General features: G+C 36.5%; 7 non-coding genes across 7 annotated transcripts; all 7 read left to right on the top strand.

Annotated features, from left to right (window-relative positions):
* The first annotated feature begins 2,173 nt into the window (after positions 1–2,173).
* Positions 2,174–2,247, top strand: TRNAN-GUU (transfer RNA asparagine (anticodon GUU)). The gene has a single exon. It is a non-coding gene; the product is annotated as a tRNA-Asn (tRNA).
* Positions 2,248–3,341: 1,094 nt separating this feature from the next.
* Positions 3,342–3,415, top strand: TRNAN-GUU (transfer RNA asparagine (anticodon GUU)). The gene has a single exon. It is a non-coding gene; the product is annotated as a tRNA-Asn (tRNA).
* A 4,592-nt stretch (positions 3,416–8,007) lies between these two features.
* Positions 8,008–8,081, top strand: TRNAN-GUU (transfer RNA asparagine (anticodon GUU)). Its single transcript has one exon. It is a non-coding gene; the product is annotated as a tRNA-Asn (tRNA).
* Positions 8,082–11,506: 3,425 nt separating this feature from the next.
* TRNAN-GUU (transfer RNA asparagine (anticodon GUU)) lies at positions 11,507–11,580 on the top strand. Its single transcript has one exon. It is a non-coding gene; the product is annotated as a tRNA-Asn (tRNA).
* A 1,093-nt stretch (positions 11,581–12,673) lies between these two features.
* Positions 12,674–12,747, top strand: TRNAN-GUU (transfer RNA asparagine (anticodon GUU)). Its single transcript has one exon. It is a non-coding gene; the product is annotated as a tRNA-Asn (tRNA).
* A 1,093-nt stretch (positions 12,748–13,840) lies between these two features.
* On the top strand, positions 13,841–13,914 carry TRNAN-GUU (transfer RNA asparagine (anticodon GUU)). The gene has a single exon. It is a non-coding gene; the product is annotated as a tRNA-Asn (tRNA).
* A 1,087-nt stretch (positions 13,915–15,001) lies between these two features.
* TRNAN-GUU (transfer RNA asparagine (anticodon GUU)) lies at positions 15,002–15,075 on the top strand. Its single transcript has one exon. It is a non-coding gene; the product is annotated as a tRNA-Asn (tRNA).
* Positions 15,076–15,561: the final 486 nt, after the last annotated feature.

The following is a 15,561-nucleotide window of genomic DNA, read 5'->3' as shown; positions in this document are numbered from 1 at the left end:
TTCTCTGATGCAATCAGAGTCATATTTGATTAAGTCATTTTATAAAAAACAGGAAGCACAATTTAGCATGGGGTTGCAGAGAAAAAAATTTATGCAGGCAGAGAAATCCAATTGAGTGATTAATCAGCTCTCCATTTTATGGCTTTATTTTTATGCTAACACATTTGCTCTCTGAAAAGTGTCCACAAAGCCAAGTCTCTGATTAACACCTTTGTAGGAATGGTTTTTTACCTATTACTGATTAAAACTTGCTTCATTGGAAAGGCAGCAAGATGCATGCACATTACAATGTCCACTGAAATAATACAGGTTGACACCAGGAAACATAAACCTCACTGCATCCTTGCTGCTTTCTCAAGTGGGAATCTATTTAATGTGAAAACCAGGTGATATCTAATCAGCACACAGGTAAGAAGTTAAGAAAATCTTTCTTTAAGGGTGAAGATGTTTCTCACAAAATCGTTGCCCCAATGCATCATTGAAATTCAAGCTGGAAAGATGATTTTGAAATATCAATTGTACATTTTGCATTGCTCTTCTGGTGACAATGTAGCTTGTTTTTGTCAATTACCATTTCAGTAATAGGGTAAAGAAAATTAAGTGGATTTCTGAAAGAAAACAATGCTGTCAATATACTATTAAAACAAATTAAAATGTTAAAAGTTATTGTACTTTAAGTAAAAATAAAAGAGTCAAAATATCAATTCCAGTTTTGGAAGAATTTAATTAACAAAAAAATAAGTGCACATAGCAGAGGATGGTTTCGATCCACCAACTTCTGGGTTATGGGCCCAGCACGCTTCCGCTGCGCCACTCTGCTGCTCACGTAAGTGTCAGAGATCCTGAAGTACTCACTCATCATGTGAAAGTACCAATGTGTTTCTTCGTTGGTCAATGGAAGAAAAATCTTGCAAAACTCTCCAGATTATTGCCTTTTTAACCTTTTTCTAGGAAACTTTCTAGATGAATGCTTTTTAGCCTTTGTCAGTACATGCTTTTGCAAGTTGTCTCTGTGGTGCAATCGGTTAGCGCATTCGGCTGTTAACCGAAAGGCTGGTTGTTCAATACCACCCAGGGACGTAATTGACCTTGTGATCAAATTTTGCTGATCTTTAAGTAGACAAGTCAAAATTTCAAACCACCTCTTATAGTGTAGGGTACCTGGCCTTCTCTGATGCAATCAGAGTCAGATTTGATTAAGTCATTTTATAAAAAACAGGAAGCACAATTTAGCATGGGGTTGCAGAGAAAAAAAAATATGCAGGCAGAGAAATCCAATTGAGTGATTAATCAGCTCTCCATTTTATGGCTTTATTTTTATGCTAACACATTTGCTCTCTGAAAAGTGTCCACAAAGCCAAGTCTCTGATTAACACCTTTGTAGGAATGGTTTTTCACCTATTACTGATTAAAACTTGCTTCATTGGAAAGGCAGCAAGATGCATCCTCATTACAATGTCCACTGAAATAATACAGGTTGACACCAGGAAACATAAACCTCACTGCATCCTTGCTGCTTTCTCAAGTGGGAATCTGTTTAATGTGAAAACCAGGTGATATCTAATCAGCACACAGGTAAGAAGTTAAGAAAATCTTTCTTTAAGGGTGAAGATGTTTCTCACAAAATTGTTGCCCCAATGCATCATTGAAATTCAAGATGGAAAGATGATTTTGAAATATCAATTGTACATTTTGCATTGCTCTTCTGGTGACAATGTAGCTTGTTTTTGTCAATTACCATTTCAGTAATAGGGTAAAGAAAATTAAGTGGATTTCTGAAAGAAAACAATGCTGTCAATATACTATTAAAACAAATTAAAATGTTAAAAGTTATTGTACTTTTGGTAAAAATAAAAGAGTCAAAATATCAATTCCAGTTTTGGAAGAATTTAATTAACAAAAAAATAAGTGCACATAGCAGAGGATGGTTTTGATCCACCGACCTCGGGGTTATGGGCCCAGCACGCTTCCGCTGCGCCACTCTGCTGCTCATGTAAGTGTCCGAGATCCTGAAGTACTCACTCATCATGTGAAAGTACCAATGTGTTTCTTCGTTGGTCAATGGAAGAAAAATCTTGCAAAACTCTCCAGATTATTGCCTTTTTAACCTTTTTCTAGGAAACTTTCTAGATGAATGCTTTTTAGCCTTTGTCAGCACATGCTTTTGCAAGCTGTCTCTGTGGCGCAATCAGTTAGCGCATTCGGCTGTTAACCGAAAGGTTGGTGGTTCAATCCCACCCAGGGACGTAATTGACCTTGTGATCAAATTTTGCTGATCTTTAAGTAGACAAGTCAAAATTTCAAACCACCTCTTATAGTGTAGGGTACCTGGCCTTCTCTGATGCAATCAGAGTCATATTTGATTAAGTCATTTTATAAAAAAAAAGGAAGCACAATTTAGCATGGGGTTGCAGAGAAAAAAAATTATGCAGGCAGAGAAATCCAATTGAGTGATTAATCAGCTCTCCATTTTATGGCTTTATTTTTATGCTAACACATTTGCTCTCTGAAAAGTGTCCACAAAGCCAAGTCTCTGATTAACACCTTTGTAGGAATGGTTTTTCACCTATTACTGATTAAAACTTGCTTCATTGGAAAGGCAGCAAGATGCATCCTCATTACAATGTCCACTGAAATAATACAGGTTGACACCAGGAAACATAAACCTCACTGCATCCTTGCTGCTTTCTCAAGTGGGAATCTGTTTAATGTGAAAACCAGGTGATATCTAATCAGCACACAGGTAAGAAGTTAAGAAAATCTTTATTTAAGGGTGAAGATGTTTCTCACAAAATCGTTGCCCCAATGCATCATTGAAATTCAAGCTGGAAAGATGATTTTGAAATATCAATTGTACATTTTGCATTGCTCTTCTGGTGACAATGTAGCTTGTTTTTGTCAATTACCATTTCAGTAATAGGGTAAAGAAAATTAAGTGGATTTCTGAAAGAAAACAATGCTGTCAATATACTATTAAAACACATTAAAATGTTAAAAGTTATTGTACTTTAAGTAAAAATAAAAGAGTCAAAATATCAATTCCGGTTTTGGAAGAATTTAATTAACAAAAAAATAAGTGCACATAGCAGAGGATGGTTTCGATCCTATGACCTCTGGGTTATATGCCCAGCACGCTTCCGCTGTGCCACTCTGCTGCTCATGTAAGTGTCAGAGATCCTGAAGTACTCACTCATCATGTGAAAGTACCAATGTGTTTCTTCGTTGGTGAATGGAAGAAAAATCTTGCAAAACTCTACAGATTATTGCCTTTTTAACCTTTTTCTAGGAAACTTTCTAGATGAATGCTTTTTAGCCTTTGTCAGCACATGCTTTTGCAAGCTGTCTCTGTGGCGCAATCGGTTAGCGCATTCGGCTGTTAACCGAAAGGTTGGTGGTTCAATCCCACCGAGGGACGTAATTGACCTTGTGATCATATTTTGGTGATCTTTAAGTAGACAAGTCAAAATTTCAAACCACCTCTTATGGTGTAGGGTACCTGGCCTTCTCTGATGCAATCAGAGTCATATTTGATTAAGTCATTTTATAAAAAACAGGAAGCACAATTTAGCATGGGGTTGCAGAGAAAAAAATTATGCAGGCAGAGAAATCCAATTGAGTGATTAATCAGCTCTCCATTTTATGGCTTTATTTTTATGCCAAACACATTTGCTCTCTGAAAAGTGTCCACAAAGCCAAGTCTCTGATTAACACCTTTGTAGGAATGGTTTTTCACCTATTACTGATTAAAACTTGCTTCATTGGAAAGGCAGCAAGATGCATCCTCATTACAATGTCCACTGAAATAATACAGGTTGACACCAGGAAACATAAACCTCACTGCATCCTTGCTGCTTTCTCAAGTGGGAATCTGTTTAATGTGAAAACCAGGTGATATCTAATCAGCACACAGGTAAGAAGTTAAGAAAATCTTTCTTTAAGGGTGAAGATGTTTCTCACAAAATCGTTGCCCCAATGCATCATTGAAATTCAAGCTGGAAAGATGATTTTGAAATATCAATTGTACATTTTGCATTGCTCTTCTGGTGACAATGTAGCTTGTTTTTGTCAATTACCATTTCAGTAATAGGGTAAAGAAAATTAAGTGGATTTCTGAAAGAAAACAATGCTGTCAATATACTATTAAAACAAATTAAAATGTTAAAAGTTATTGTACTTTAAGTAAAAATAAAAGAGTCAAAATATCAATTCCAGTTTTGGAAGAATTTAATTAACAAAAAAATAAGTGCACATAGCAGAGAATGGTTTCGATCCACCAACCTCTGGGTTATGGGCCCAGCACGCTTCCGCTGCGCCACTCTGCTGCTCACATAAGTGTCAGAGTTCCTGAAGTACTCACTCATCATGTGAAAGTACCAATGTGTTTCTTCGTTGGTCAATGGAAGAAAAATCTTGCAAAACTCTCCAGATTATTGCCTTTTTAACCTTTTTCTAGGAAACTTTCTAGATGAATGCTTTTTAGCCTTTGTCAGTACATGTTTTTGCAAGTTGTCTCTGTGGTGCAATCGGTTAGCGCATTCGGCTGTTAACCGAAAGGCTGGTTGTTCAATACCACCCAGGGATGTAATTGACCTTGTGATCAAATTTTGCTGATCTTTAAGTAGACAAGTCAAAATTTCAAACCACCTCTTATAGTGTAGGGTACCTGGCCTTCTCTGATGCAATCAGAGTCAGATTTGATTAAGTCATTTTATAAAAAACAGGAAGCACAATTTAGCATGGGGTTGCAGAGAAAAAAAAATACGCAGGCAGAGAAATATAATTGAGTGATTAATCAGCTCTCCATTTTATGGCTTTATTTTTATGCTAACACATTTGCTCTCTGAAAAGTGTCCACAAAGCCAAGTCTCTGATTAACACCTTTGTAGGAATGGTTTTTCACCTATTACTGATTAAAACTTGCTTCATTGGAAAGGCAGCAAGATGCATCCTCATTACAATGTCCACTGAAATAATACAGGTTGACACCAGGAAACATAAACCTCACTGCATCCTTGCTGCTTTCTCAAGTGGGAATCTGTTTAATGTGAAAACCAGGTGATATCTAATCAGCACACAGGTAAGAAGTTAAGAAAATCTTTCTTTAAGGGTGAAGATGTTTCTCACAAAATCGTTGCCCCAATGCATCATTGAAATTCAAGATGGAAAGATGATTTTGAAATATCAATTGTACATTTTGCATTGCTCTTCTGGTGACAATGTAGCTTGTTTTTGTCAATTACCATTTCAGTAATAGGGTAAAGAAAATTAAGTGGATTTCTGAAAGAAAACAATGCTGTCAATATACTATTAAAACAAATTAAAATGTTAAAAGTTATTGTACTTTAAGTAAAAATAAAAGTCAAAATATCAATTCCGGTTTTGGAAGAATTTAATTAACAAAAAAATAAGTGCACATAGCAGAGGATGGTTTCGATCCTATGACCTCTGGGTTATGTGCCCAGCACGCTTCCGATGTGCCACTCTGCTGCTCATGTAAGTGTCAGAGATCCTGAAGTACTCACTCATCATGTGAAAGTACCAATGTGTTTCTTCGTTGGTCAATAGAAGAAAAATCTTGCAAAACTCTCTAGATTATTGCCTTTTTAACCTTTTTCTAGGAAACTTTCTAGATGAATGCTTTTTAGCCTTTGTCAGTACATGCTTTTGCAAGTTGTCTCTGTGGTGCAATCGGTTAGCGCATTCGGCTATTAACCGAAAGGCTGGTGGTACAATACCACCCAGGGACGTAATTGACCTTGTGATCAAATTTTGCTGATCTTTAAGTAGACAAGTCAAAATTTCAAACCACCTCTTATAGTGTAGGGTACCTGGCCTTCTCTGATGCAATCAGAGTCAGATTTGATTAAGTCATTTTATAAAAAACAGGAAGCACAATTTAGCATGGGGTTGCAGAGAAAAAAAAATATGCAGGCAGAGAAATCCAATTGAGTGATTAATCAGCTCTCCATTTTATGGCTTTATTTTTATGCTAACACATTTGCTCTCTGAAAAGTGTCCACAAAGCCAAGTCTCTGATTAACACCTTTGTAGGAATGGTTTTTCACCTATTACTGATTAAAACTTGCTTCATTGGAAAGGCAGCAAGATGCATGCTCATTACAATGTCCACTGAAATAATACAGGTTGACACTAGGAAACATAAACCTCACTGCATCCTTGCTGCTTTCTCAAGTGGGAATCTGTTTAATGTGAAAACCAGGTGATATCTAATCAGCACACAGGTAAGAAGTTAAGAAAATCTTTATTTAAGGGTGAAGATGTTTCTCACAAAATCGTTGCCCCAATGCATCATTGAAATTCAAGCTGGAAAGATGATTTTGAAATATCAATTTTACATTTTGCATTGCTCTTCTGGTGACAATGTAGCTTGTTTTTGTCAATTACCATTTCAGTAATAGGGTAAAGAAAATTAAGTGGATTTCTGAAAGAAAACAATGCTGTCAATATACTATTAAAACAAATGAAAATGTTAAAAGTTATTGTACTTTAAGTAAAAATAAAAGAGTCAAAATATCAATTCCAGTTTTGGAAGAATTTAATTAACAAAAAAATAAGTGCACATAGCAGAGAATGGTTTCGATCCACCAACCTCTGGGTTATGGGCCCGGCACGCTTCCGCTGCGCCACTCTGCTGCTCACGTAAGTGTCAGAGATCCTGAAGTACTCACTCATCATGTGAAAGTACCAATGTGTTTCTTCGTTGGTCAATGGAAGAAAAATCTTGCAAAACTCTCCAGATTATTGCCTTTTTAACCTTTTTCTAGGAAACTTTCTAGATGAATGCTTTTTAGCCTTTGTCAGTACATGCTTTTGCAAGTTGTCTCTGTGGTGCAATCGGTTAGCGCATTCGGCTGTTAACCGAAAGGCTGGTTGTTCAATACCACCCAGGGACGTAATTGACCTTGTGATCAAATTTTGCTGATCTTTAAGTAGACAAGTCAAAATTTCAAACCACCTCTTATAGTGTAGGGTACCTGGCCTTCTCTGATGCAATCAGAGTCAGATTTGATTAAGTCATTTTATAAAAAACAGGAAGCACAATTTAGCATGGGGTTGCAGAGAAAAAAAATTATGCAGGCAGAGAAATCCAATTGAGTGATTAATCAGCTCTCCATTTTATGGCTTTATTTTTATGCTAACACATTTGCTCTCTGAAAAGTGTCCACAAAGCCAAGTCTCTGATTAACACCTTTGTAGGAATGGTTTTTCACCTATTACTGATTAAAACTTGCTTCATTGGAAAGGCAGCAAGATGCATCCTCATTACAATGTCCACTGAAATAATACAGGTTGACACCAGGAAACATAAACCTCACTGCATCCTTGCTGCTTTCTCAAGTGGGAATCTGTTTAATGTGAAAACCAGGTGATATCTAATCAGCACACAGGTAAGAAGTTAAGAAAATCTTTATTTAAGGGTGAAGATGTTTCTCACAAAATCGTTGCCCCAATGCATCATTGAAATTCAAGCTGGAAAGATGATTTTGAAATATCAATTTTACATTTTGCATTGCTCTTCTGGTGACAATGTAGCTTGTTTTTGTCAATTACCATTTCAGTAATAGGGTAAAGAAAATTAAGTGGATTTCTGAAAGAAAACAATGCTGTCAATATACTATTAAAACAAATGAAAATGTTAAAAGTTATTGTACTTTAAGTAAAAATTAAAGAGTCAAAATATCAATTCCAGTTTTGGAAGAATTTAATTAACAAAAAAATAAGTGCACATAGCAGAGGATGGTTTTGATCCACCGACCTCTGGGTTATGGGCTCAGCACGCTTCCGCTGCGCCACTCTGCTGCTCACGTAAGTGTCAGAGATCCTGAAGTACTCACTCATCATCTGAAAGTACCAATGTGTTTCTTCGTTGGTCAATGGAAGAAAAATCTTGCAAAACTCTCCAGATTATTGCCTTTTTAACCTTTTTCTAGGAAACTTTCTAGATGAATGCTTTTTAGCCTTTGTTAGTACATGCTTTTGCAAGTTGTCTCTGTGGTGCAATCGGTTAGCGCATTCGGCTGTTAACCGAAAGGCTGGTGGTTCAATACCACCCAGGGACGTAATTGACCTTGTGATCAAATTTTGCTGATCTTTAAGTAGACAAGTCAAAATTTCAAACCACCTCTTATAGTGTAGGGTACCTGGCCTTCTCTGATGCAATAAGAGTCAGATTTGATTAAGTCATTTTATAAAAAACAGGAAGCACAATTTAGCATGGGGTTGCAGAGAAAAAAAATTATGCAGGCAGAGAAATCCAATTGAGTGATTAATCAGCTCTCCATTTTATGGCTTTATTTTTATGCTAACACATTTGCTCTCTGAAAAGTGTCCACAAAGCCAAGTCTCTGATTAACACCTTTGTAGGAATGGTTTTTCACCTATTACTGATTAAAACTTGCTTCATTGGAAAGGCAGCAAGATGCATCCTCATTACAATGTCCACTGAAATAATACAGGTTGACACCAGGAAACATAAACCTCACTGCATCCTTGCTGCTTTCTCAAGTGGGAATCTGTTTAATGTGAAAACCAGGTGATATCTAATCAGCACACAGGTAAGAAGTTAAGAAAATCTTTCTTTAAGGGTGAAGATGTTTCTCACAAAATCGTTGCCCCAATGCATCATTGAAATTCAAGCTGGAAAGATGATTTTGAAATATCAATTGTACATTTTGCATTGCTCTTCTGGTGACAATGTAGCTTGTTTTTGTCAATTACCATTTCAGTAATAGGGTAAAGAAAATTAAGTGGATTTCTGAAAGAAAACAATGCTGTCAATATACTATTAAAACAAATTAAAATGTTAAAAGTTATTGTACTTTAAGTAAAAATAAAAGAGTCAAAATATCAATTCCAGTTTTGGAAGAATTTAATTAACAAAAAAATAAGTGCACATAGCAGAGGATGGTTTCGATCCACCGACCTCTAGGTTATGGGCCCAGCACGCTTCCGCTGAGCCACTCTGCTGCTCATGTAAGTGTCAGAGATCCTGAAGTACTCACTCATCATGTGAAAGTACCAATGTGTTTCTTCGTTGGTCAATGGAAGAAAAATCTTGCAAAACTCTCCAGATTATTGCCTTTTTAACCTTTTTCTAGGAAACTTTCTAGATGAATGCTTTTTAGCCTTTGTCAGTACATGTTTTTGCAAGTTGTCTCTGTGGTGCAATCGGTTAGCGCATTCGGCTGTTAACCGAAAGGCTGGTTGTTCAATACCACCCAGGGATGTAATTGACCTTGTGATCAAATTTTGCTGATCTTTAAGTAGACAAGTCAAAATTTCAAACCACCTCTTATAGTGTAGGGTACCTGGCCTTCTCTGATGCAATCAGAGTCAGATTTGATTAAGTCATTTTATAAAAAACAGGAAGCACAATTTAGCATGGGGTTGCAGAGAAAAAAAAATACGCAGGCAGAGAAATATAATTGAGTGATTAATCAGCTCTCCATTTTATGGCTTTATTTTTATGCTAACACATTTGCTCTCTGAAAAGTGTCCACAAAGCCAAGTCTCTGATTAACACCTTTGTAGGAATGGTTTTTCACCTATTACTGATTAAAACTTGCTTCATTGGAAAGGCAGCAAGATGCATCCTCATTACAATGTCCACTGAAATAATACAGGTTGACACCAGGAAACATAAACCTCACTGCATCCTTGCTGCTTTCTCAAGTGGGAATCTGTTTAATGTGAAAACCAGGTGATATCTAATCAGCACACAGGTAAGAAGTTAAGAAAATCTTTCTTTAAGGGTGAAGATGTTTCTCACAAAATCGTTGCCCCAATGCATCATTGAAATTCAAGATGGAAAGATGATTTTGAAATATCAATTGTACATTTTGCATTGCTCTTCTGGTGACAATGTAGCTTGTTTTTGTCAATTACCATTTCAGTAATAGGGTAAAGAAAATTAAGTGGATTTCTGAAAGAAAACAATGCTGTCAATATACTATTAAAACAAATTAAAATGTTAAAAGTTATTGTACTTTAAGTAAAAATAAAAGTCAAAATATCAATTCCGGTTTTGGAAGAATTTAATTAACAAAAAAATAAGTGCACATAGCAGAGGATGGTTTCGATCCTATGACCTCTGGGTTATGTGCCCAGCACGCTTCCGATGTGCCACTCTGCTGCTCATGTAAGTGTCAGAGATCCTGAAGTACTCACTCATCATGTGAAAGTACCAATGTGTTTCTTCGTTGGTCAATAGAAGAAAAATCTTGCAAAACTCTCTAGATTATTGCCTTTTTAACCTTTTTCTAGGAAACTTTCTAGATGAATGCTTTTTAGCCTTTGTCAGTACATGCTTTTGCAAGTTGTCTCTGTGGTGCAATCGGTTAGCGCATTCGGCTATTAACCGAAAGGCTGGTGGTACAATACCACCCAGGGACGTAATTGACCTTGTGATCAAATTTTGCTGATCTTTAAGTAGACAAGTCAAAATTTCAAACCACCTCTTATAGTGTAGGGTACCTGGCCTTCTCTGATGCAATCAGAGTCAGATTTGATTAAGTCATTTTATAAAAAACAGGAAGCACAATTTAGCATGGGGTTGCAGAGAAAAAAAAATATGCAGGCAGAGAAATCCAATTGAGTGATTAATCAGCTCTCCATTTTATGGCTTTATTTTTATGCTAACACATTTGCTCTCTGAAAAGTGTCCACAAAGCCAAGTCTCTGATTAACACCTTTGTAGGAATGGTTTTTCACCTATTACTGATTAAAACTTGCTTCATTGGAAAGGCAGCAAGATGCATGCTCATTACAATGTCCACTGAAATAATACAGGTTGACACTAGGAAACATAAACCTCACTGCATCCTTGCTGCTTTCTCAAGTGGGAATCTGTTTAATGTGAAAACCAGGTGATATCTAATCAGCACACAGGTAAGAAGTTAAGAAAATCTTTATTTAAGGGTGAAGATGTTTCTCACAAAATCGTTGCCCCAATGCATCATTGAAATTCAAGCTGGAAAGATGATTTTGAAATATCAATTTTACATTTTGCATTGCTCTTCTGGTGACAATGTAGCTTGTTTTTGTCAATTACCATTTCAGTAATAGGGTAAAGAAAATTAAGTGGATTTCTGAAAGAAAACAATGCTGTCAATATACTATTAAAACAAATGAAAATGTTAAAAGTTATTGTACTTTAAGTAAAAATTAAAGAGTCAAAATATCAATTCCAGTTTTGGAAGAATTTAATTAACAAAAAAATAAGTGCACATAGCAGAGGATGGTTTTGATCCACCGACCTCTGGGTTATGGGCTCAGCACGCTTCCGCTGCGCCACTCTGCTGCTCACGTAAGTGTCAGAGATCCTGAAGTACTCACTCATCATCTGAAAGTACCAATGTGTTTCTTCGTTGGTCAATGGAAGAAAAATCTTGCAAAACTCTCCAGATTATTGCCTTTTTAACCTTTTTCTAGGAAACTTTCTAGATGAATGCTTTTTAGCCTTTGTTAGTACATGCTTTTGCAAGTTGTCTCTGTGGTGCAATCGGTTAGCGCATTCGGCTGTTAACCGAAAGGCTGGTGGTTCAATACCACCCAGGGACGTAATTGACCTTGTGATCAAATTTTGCTGATCTTTAAGTAGACAAGTCAAAATTTCAAACCACCTCTTATAGTGTAGGGTACCTGGCCTTCTCTGATGCAATAAGAGTCAGATTTGATTAAGTCATTTTATAAAAAACAGGAAGCACAATTTAGCATGGGGTTGCAGAGAAAAAAAATTATGCAGGCAGAGAAATCCAATTGAGTGATTAATCAGCTCTCCATTTTATGGCTTTATTTTTATGCTAACACATTTGCTCTCTGAAAAGTGTCCACAAAGCCAAGTCTCTGATTAACACCTTTGTAGGAATGGTTTTTCACCTATTACTGATTAAAACTTGCTTCATTGGAAAGGCAGCAAGATGCATCCTCATTACAATGTCCACTGAAATAATACAGGTTGACACCAGGAAACATAAACCTCACTGCATCCTTGCTGCTTTCTCAAGTGGGAATCTGTTTAATGTGAAAACCAGGTGATATCTAATCAGCACACAGGTAAGAAGTTAAGAAAATCTTTCTTTAAGGGTGAAGATGTTTCTCACAAAATCGTTGCCCCAATGCATCATTGAAATTCAAGCTGGAAAGATGATTTTGAAATATCAATTGTACATTTTGCATTGCTCTTCTGGTGACAATGTAGCTTGTTTTTGTCAATTACCATTTCAGTAATAGGGTAAAGAAAATTAAGTGGATTTCTGAAAGAAAACAATGCTGTCAATATACTATTAAAACAAATTAAAATGTTAAAAGTTATTGTACTTTAAGTAAAAATAAAAGAGTCAAAATATCAATTCCAGTTTTGGAAGAATTGAATTAACAAAAAAATAAGTGCACATAGCAGAGGATGGTTTCGATCCACCGACCTCTGGGTTATGGGCCCAGCACGCTTCTGCTGCGCCACTCTGCTGCTCATGTAAGTGTCAGAGATCCTGAAGTACTCACTCATCATGTGAAAGTACCAATGTGTTTCTTCGTTGGTCAATGGATGAAAAATCTTGCAAAACTCTCCAGATTATTGCCTTTTTAACCTTTTTCTAGGAAACTTTCTAGATGAATGCTTTTTAGCCTTTGTCAGTACATGCTTTTGCAAGCTGTCTCTGTGGCGCAATCGGTTAGCGCATTCGGCTGTTAACCGAAAGGTTGGTGGTTCAATCCCACCCAGGGACGTAATTGACCTTGTGATCAAATTTTGGTGATCTTTAAGTAGACAAGTCAAAATTTCAAACCACCTCTTATAGTGTAGGGTACCTGGCCTTCTCTGATGCAATCAGAGTCAGATTTGATTAAGTCATTTTATAAAAAACAGGAAGCACAATTTAGCATGGGGTTGCAGAGAAAAAAAATTATGCAGGCAGAGAAATCCAATTGAGTGATTAATCAGCTCTCCATTTTATGGCTTTATTTTTATGCTAACACATTTGCTCTCTGAAAAGTGTCCACAAAGCCAAGTCTCTGATTAACACCTTTGTAGGAATGGTTTTTCACCTATTACTGATTAAAACTTGCTTCATTGGAAAGGCAGCAAGATGCATCCTCATTACAATGTCCACTGAAATAATACAGGTTGACACCAGGAAACATAAACCTCACTGCATCCTTGCTGCTTTCTCAAGTGGGAATCTGTTTAATGTGAAAACCAGGTGATATCTAATCAGCACACAGGTAAGAAGTTAAGAAAATCTTTATTTAAGGGTGAAGATGTTTCTCACAAAATCGTTGCCCCAATGCATCATTGAAATTCAAGCTGGAAAGATGATTTTGAAATATCAATTTTACATTTTGCATTGCTCTTCTGGTGACAATGTAGCTTGTTTTTGTCAATTACCATTTCAGTAATAGGGTAAAGAAAATTAAGTGGATTTCTGAAAGAAAACAATGCTGTCAATATACTATTAAAACAAATGAAAATGTTAAAAGTTATTGTACTTTAAGTAAAAATAAAAGAGTCAAAATATCAATTCCAGTTTTGGAAGAATTTAATTAACAAAAAAATAAGTGCACATAGCAGAGGATGGTTTTGATCCACCGACCTCTGGGTTATGGGCTCAGCACGCTTCCGCTGCGCCACTCTGCTGCTCACGTAAGTGTCAGAGATCCTGAAGTACTCACTCATCATCTGAAAGTACCAATGTGTTTCTTCGTTGGTCAATGGAAGAAAAATCTTGCAAAACTCTCCAGATTATTGCCTTTTTAACCTTTTTCTAGGAAACTTTCTAGATGAATGCTTTTTATCCTTTGTTAGTACATGCTTTTGCAAGTTGTCTCTGTGGTGCAATCGGTTAGCGCATTCGGCTGTTAACCGAAAGGCTGGTGGTTCAATACCACCCAGGGACGTAATTGACCTTGTGATCAAATTTTGCTGATCTTTAAGTAGACAAGTCAAAATTTCAAACCACCTCTTATAGTGTAGGGTACCTGGCCTTCTCTGATGCAATCAGATTTGATTAAGTCATTTTATAAAAAACAGGAAGCACAATTTAGCATGGGGTTGCAGAGAAAAAAAATTATGCAGGCAGAGAAATCCAATTGAGTGATTAATCAGCTCTCCATACTATGGCTTTATTTTTATGCTAACACATTTGCTCTCTGAAAAGTGTCCACAAAGCCAAGTCTCTGATTAACACCTTTGTAGGAATGGTTTTTCACCTATTACTGATTAAAACTTGCTTCATTGGAAAGGCAGCAAGATGCATCCTCATTACAATGTCCACTGAAATAATACAGGTTGACACCAGGAAACATAAACCTCACTGCATCCTTGCTGCTTTCTCAAGTGGGAATCTGTTTAATGTGAAAACCAGGTGATATCTAATCAGCACACAGGTAAGAAGTTAAGAAAATCTTTCTTTAAGGGTGAAGATGTTTCTCACAAAATCGTTGCCCCAATGCATCATTGAAATTCAAGATGGAAAGATGATTTTGAAATATCAATTGTACATTTTGCATTGCTCTTCTGGTGACAATGTAGCTTGTTTTTGTCAATTACCATTTCAGTAATAGGGTAAAGAAAATTAAGTGGATTTCTGAAAGAAAACAATGCTGTCAATATACTATTAAAACAAATTAAAATGTTAAAAGTTATTGTACTGTAAGTAAAAATAAAAGAGTCAAAATATCAATTCCAGTTTTGGAAGAATTTAATTAACAAAAAAATAATTGCACATAGCAGAGGATGGTTTTGATCCACCGACCTCTGGGTTATGGGCCCAGCACGCTTCCGCTGCGCCACTCTGCTGCTCATGTAAGTGTCAGAGATCCTGAAGTACTCACTCATCATGTGAAAGTACCAATGTGTTTCTTCGTTGGTCAATGGAAGAAAAATCTTGCAAAACTCTCCAGATTATTGCCTTTTTAACCTTTTTCTAGGAAACTTTCTAGATGAATGCTTTTTAGCCTTTGTCAGTACATGCTTTTGCAAGCTGTCTCTGTGGCGCAATCGGTTAGCGCATTCGGCTGTTAACCGAAAAGTTGGTGGTTCAATCCCACCCAGGGACGTAATTGACCTTGTGATCAAATTTTGGTGATCTTTAAGTAGACAAGTCAAAATTTCAAACCACCTCTTATAGTGTAGGGTACCTGGCCTTCTCTGATGCAATCAGATTTGATTAAGTCATTTTATAAAAAACAGGAAGCACAATTTAGCATGGGGTTGCAGAGAAAAAAAATTATGCAGGCAGAGAAATCCAATTGAGTGATTAATCAGCTCTCCATACTATGGCTTTATTTTTATGCTAACACATTTGCTCTCTGAAAAGTGTCCACAAAGCCAAGTCTCTGATTAACACCTTTGTAGGAATGGTTTTTCACCTATTACTGATTAAAACTTGCTTCATTGGAAAGGCAGCAAGATGCATCCTCATTACAATGTCCACTGAAATAATACAGGTTGACACCAGGAAACATAAACCTCACTGCATCCTTGCTGCTTTCTCAAGTGGGAATCTGTTTAATGTGAAAACCAGGTGATATCTAATCAGCACA

Source organism: Pseudophryne corroboree, chromosome 4 (genome assembly GCF_028390025.1).
Source record: "Pseudophryne corroboree isolate aPseCor3 chromosome 4, aPseCor3.hap2, whole genome shotgun sequence".
Taxonomy (NCBI): Eukaryota; Metazoa; Chordata; class Amphibia; order Anura; family Myobatrachidae; genus Pseudophryne; species Pseudophryne corroboree.
The sequence above is the reverse complement of the archived record's forward strand: the minus strand, read 5'-3'. Positions and strand labels throughout refer to the sequence as shown.